The sequence below is a fragment of the Juglans regia genome, chromosome 1 (assembly GCF_001411555.2).
Source record: "Juglans regia cultivar Chandler chromosome 1, Walnut 2.0, whole genome shotgun sequence".
Taxonomy (NCBI): Eukaryota; Viridiplantae; Streptophyta; class Magnoliopsida; order Fagales; family Juglandaceae; genus Juglans; species Juglans regia.
Window position 1 is genome coordinate 12,201,504 of NC_049901.1, and position 5,944 is coordinate 12,207,447.

At 32.8% G+C, this 5,944-nt stretch overlaps 1 long non-coding RNA gene across 1 annotated transcript; it reads left to right on the forward strand.

The window, feature by feature from the left end:
* The first annotated feature begins 390 nt into the window (after positions 1-390).
* On the forward strand, positions 391-2,217 carry LOC118348141. Its single transcript, XR_004801303.1, has 3 exons — positions 391-455; positions 1,295-1,371; positions 2,098-2,217. It is a non-coding gene; the product is annotated as an uncharacterized LOC118348141 (long non-coding RNA).
* Positions 2,218-5,944: the final 3,727 nt, after the last annotated feature.

Below are 5,944 nucleotides of genomic sequence, written 5' to 3' on the forward strand. Positions count from 1 at the left end.
TGTGCAATTTGAGATTCAAATATATGAAAGACACTTCTGAAACGAATTTTTTGAGTTACTCATTTACTTTATCCCAATGCTGCCATATTTGAAATTTTTTATTTATTTTTGTTGTGTTCATACTATTATGTTCCATTGTAGACTGGATAATGATCTCGCATTGAAAATATACATTAAAGCCAGAGCAACTTCAAAAGTCGTTGCTGCTTTTGCTGAACAGAGGGGATTTGATAAAATTTTGATATATTCAAAACAGGTGAAGATATCTTTTTCTTTTAATCATTGTTACTATTGTGATTGATTGCATTACTATTATTATTATATTATTTATCATTTATTTTTGTATACTTATTTCATGGTCTGATCATGTCATTGTTTCTTTATTCCTTTAGGCTGGGTACAATCCAGATTAACTATTCCTTCTACAGACAATCCTTCATTCAAATCGATGCCCGGTTTGGATTCACAATTCATCTCAACTCATCTCAACTCATTTCATTACTATTCACTATTATTCATCAATTTTAACTCACAAATTTCCTTATTATTCACAACTCATCTCACTACTATTCACAACTCATCTCAACTCATCTTCAAATCCAAACGATTTTGTATGTTTTGTTGTTTTAGTACTTCTTCGTTTATAATTTTTTTCAACTCATTTCATTTAATCTCATCTAATTATTACAACTTTATCAAATTTCTACATAAAATAAAATAAATAATTCAATTTTTTCAAATCCCAAAATAAAAATAATATTTAAAAAATATATTTTAAGAATATTTTATTTAACTTTAAACTTTAATCTAAACTGATCTTATCTGTGAAAACAAACGAGTTGAAACTTGAGCAAATAAGAAATTCTGTTGGAGCCAAAACTTCTCCTTTCATATGTTTTCCATTTACCTTTTTCTGAATAACTGTGTTGTAGTATGAAGGTATTATTTTTTGTATAAGGAGAAAATCTTGAACCATATTTTGCCTTTAAAAACAAAATCTTGGAACCATGTTTAATCAACTTAATATTTACTCATCACGGACCTTTCCTTTCTGGAACCATGGAGCTAATACTTACTTTTGGAATGGAGGGAGGTTGTCGAGTTGATTTCAATACCATAACAGATCTCTTTCTTCATGTTTGTCGTCTCTATTGAATTTTGAGTTGGTATATTAATGTAATAATAAGGACGTGTGATTTTCCATTGTTATTGCTTTAATTTTTTTAATACTGACAGGCTTCATAGGGGTAAATTGATTTTCATTTTTGCTCTCAATTCTTTGTGGTTTTAACAGAAGAACCTGATCCGTGAGGCAACGGCTTTTCTATTAGATGTTTTGAAGCCAAATCTTCCTGTTTCCTTCAAACAAAGGTTTTGATCACGCTTTCTTTGTTAATGATATCTAACTTCCATTTGGATAGTTGCTGCTCTTTTCAGCCACTGTAACACTTTTATTTTATATAGGTCTTGGAAATCAATCTGTTACTTTTTCAAATGTAGTTGACGTTATTGAATAGTTGGGTGTGCTTGAGATATGTGAATAGAAATTTGAATGAATATAATCATTGGTTGACAGGTTTGGGTCTGCTTTTGCAAAGTCCGCATACCTTGATTAGTGTACATCATATCAAACCAACTGCTCAAATAAACACCTAGTTTTAATAATTGTGCATGACCTCATCTGATGGGATAATTCTATATGCTTGAGAATTTATATAGGGTTCCTCGTAAGACACCTTGGAATTTTCCTCTTGGTTGGAACACGATGGGGGCTTATGGTCTTTTAACTCCAAATATTCTGCATGCACAAGTGTGTCAATTGCAAGTGTATTTGTCGTTTGCTTCCTCTGGTTGAAACTATACGAGACTCTTTAATTTTTAAAAGATGATTTGCTACTTTTTTTTTTGAAGAGCCTCGTTAAGCCCAGTGAACTTTGTTTACGTTAGGTAGTCATGCAAAAAAGCAATACAGTTAAAAACTAATTCCATTTTCTAAAGTTAAATTCATATGTGAAACATGTTAGAGATAATTTGTCGGGTAACTAGTGATTACAAGTGTTCTAATCCTTTCATCATTTTTGTTAAATTCTTTTTCAGAATTTTTCAGCAGTGAGTACTTCTAGCTCATCTTTTACACATCATTTTGATGCCAAGATGAAGGGATGAAGAACAGTTGATTTAGGTACTTATATTGTCGTTTTCTATTTGAAATTATAATCCTAATTTAGCGATAAAGGTAAATAGTTTGATGGTAGATTACATGATTAATTCCGTACTATTATTTTTTTATCTGATAACATATATTCTTTGGTGATGAAGGGTAGTTGCACACTTTACGCTAACAACTTTTGATAAATATATTATGACAAGTTAACTGGGGTATTCTGCCCAAAGAATTAGCAGGTATATTATCTTAAAAGCATTATATCTCTTATTAGATTGTTTTCAGGAACTTTCTATTTTATTTTACATTATATTGTCTTGATAATGTGGAACTTCAAACGTTTTCCTTCATTAACTCTAGGTTTGTAATATTTCTTTGTAGATTAATCATACTTTTTCATTATTTGAAAAATTTGTAGTTTTCTAGAATTGTCTAATAATGCAGGTTTTCCATGCCAGCTGATGTGCTTTTAACATTTTAGCAACAAACTTTGTAAAGATTGATGACGGAAGATACTTGCTATGTTTATGTATTTTATAGAGCAAGGTAAATGTATTAATGTTTTTTTATTGATCTATTTTGTGTTCTCTAAGGCATTATTTTTGCAATGCATATTATGAGAAACTTTTCTTTAACAGTCAATTACTACTAAAAGTAATATCATAGCAGAAAATTTCCTATATTTTTTTTATTACAAATTTTTTCCCTTATCCTCCTTCTCCTCTCCTCCAGTCTTCATTTCCTCATCTTCTCCAGTCTTCCACTCCTCAACTCTTCCTCCTCTCCTCCATATCTCTTCCTCCCTCCACTCTTCACCTCCTATTCTCCTATCTTCCTCATCTCTTCCTTTCCTCCTCTTCTCCACTCTTCCTCTCCTCCATCTCTCTTCCTCCCTACACTCTTCCTCCCCTCCTCCACTCTTCTTCCATGCCTCCACTCTTCCTCCTCTCCTCTTTTCCTCCTCTTCTTTCTCTCCTCTACACTTTCTCCTCTGTTCCTTTCCTCTTCTCCTTTACCTCTCTTCCTCCCCCCTTCTCTTCCTCCTCTCCTCCACTCTTTCTCCTCTTGTCCTTTCATCCTCTCTCCCTCTCTTCACTCTTCCTCATCTCTTCCTCGTCACGTCCACCTCTCTTCCTTTCCTCCTCTCGTCCTTTCCTCCTCTCTCTCCCTCATCTCTTCCTCTCTTCCACTCTTCCTCATCTATTCCTTTACTCCTCTTCCCCATCTCCTCCACCTCTCTTCCTACCTCCATTCTTCCTCTCCTCCTCCTTCTCTCTTATTACTACACATTTCTTTCTCCTAGATATATTATTTGTATTTTATATTTTTAAATAATATATTATTTTTGGTTGAATGTGATTATACTTTTAGTATTTATTTCTCAATTCTTACGGGTTTTAAATTTTAATTTCCAAACCTTGAGATTTGTTGAGGAGGCCTTAGGCATGTACAACTTTGATGGGATAGACTTAGTGCCTTCAGCTTTGATACAAAGGAGATATGCGTTCTCTAGGTCTATAGATAACATTTTGTACTCATTATTTTTTTTTTTTGTATAAAATACTCTTTATAGGTCTTAGTCCTTTATTCAGGAATACCTTTCATTTTGATATAAAGATGAATGGATGAATAAATGTTGATTTATGTACTAATATTTTCATTTTCTATTCGAAATTATACTCATTTAGATAGCAAAGGTAAATAGTTTGATTGCAGATTATATGATTAATTTCATACTATTATTATTTTATCTGATGACATATATTCCATACTTTACATTGACAACTTTCAATGACTATATTATGGCAAGCTAACTACGATATTTTGTCCAAGGAATCAACAAGTATGTTATGTTAGAACGATTATATCTCTTATTGGAATGTTTTCATGAACTTTTCATTTATTATATTGTCTTGATAATGTGGAAGCTTCAACGTTATCCTTCATTTATTGCTAAAAGTAATATCATAGCAGAAGATTCCCTATTTTTTTTCTACTAGTTTCCCCTCCTCCTACCTTCCTCATCCTTCTCCTCATCGTCCTCTCTTCCTCTCTCCATTCTTCTTCCTCCCTTGCTCTCATCCACTCCTCATCCTTATCCTCTCTCTATCATTCCTCATCCTTTTCTCCTCTCTTACTTGTCGACATTTCTTTCTCCTAGATATACTATTTGTATGTTATACTTTTAATATTATATTATTTTTAGTTGAATGTTTGTAGACTTTTAGTATTTCTTTTTTCAATTCTTACATTTTAAATTTTAATTTCCAAACTTTGACATTTGTTGAGGAATGAGGCTTTAGGCATGTACAACTTTGATTGGATAAACTTAGTGGCTAGCCTTCAGCTTTGATCCAAATGAGGCAAACCCTCTCTAGGTTTATAGATGGCATTTTGTACATTTTGTTTGTATAAAATACTATTTATATGTCTTAGCCCTTCATTCAAGAATACCTTTCATTTTGATACAAAGATGAAGGGATGAAAAAAAGTTGATTTAGGTATATATTGTCATTTTCTATTCGAAATTATAATCTTCATTTAGACGGCAAATGTAAAAAAAGTTTGATGGTAGATTACATGATTAGTTCTGTATTATTATTTTTTTATCTGATGACATATATTCTTCGATGATGAAGGGTAATTATACACTTTACACTGATAGCTTTCGTTAAATATATTATAACAAGCTAACTATGGTATTATGCCCAAAGAATCAGCAGGTAGTTTCTTATTGGATTTTTTTCACGGACTTTAAATATATTGGATTTTATTGTCTTTATAATGTGGAAGTTCAAACATTTTCCTTCATTAACTTTAGGTTTGTTATATTTCTTTGCAGATTATACTTTTCCATTAGTTGCAAAATTTGTGGTTCTCTAGGATTGTCTAATAATGTAGGTTTTCCAAGCCGATTTCAAGTCGATTTATACGGTTTTAGTATTGTAGCAATGAATTTTGTAAAGATTGATTATGGAAGATACTTGCTATATTTCGTATTTTATAGAGTCAGGTAAACGTATTTAGGTTTTTTTTATTGAGCTATTTTGTGTTCTTTGAGGCATTATTTTTGCATTGTGAGGAACTGTTTTTTAACAGTTAATTACTGCTAAAAGTAATATCATAGCAGAAGATTTACAATATTTTTTTTACTACTAGTTTTTTCCCTCCTCCCTTCCTCATCATCCTACTCCTCATCCTACTCGTCCTCTACTTCTCTCTTCATTTTCTCCTTCACTCTTCATTTCTTCCTCACTTTCTCTCTCCATTCTTCCATTCTTCATCCTCTCTTCCTCTTCTTCCTCTCCTCCACCAATCTTCCTCCCTCCACTCTTCATCTCCTCCTCTCGTCCTTTATTTCTTATATTTCTCCTTTATTTCCTCCCTCCACTCTTCCTCCTCTCTCAATTCTTCCTCCACCTATCTTCCTCCCTCCACTTTACCTCTCTCCCTCTCCTTCTCACTTCCTTCCTTCTTCTCTCTTCCTCTCTTACTACTACTACACAATTCTTTCTCCTAGATATACTATTTGTATGTTTTATTTTTAAATATTATGTTATTTTTGGTTGGTTATGATTAGACTTCCTCCTCTCCCCCCCACATTTCTTCCTCCCTCCACTCTTCATCCTCTCCTCTCCTCTCCTTCTCCTCCACTCTTCATTCTCTTCTCTTCTCTTCCTCCTCTGTTCATTTCCTTCTCTCTTCCTCCTCCACTCTTTCTCCTCTCTCCCTCTCCTCTACTCCACATCTCTTCCTCCTAGATTTGTATGTTGTAGGGGT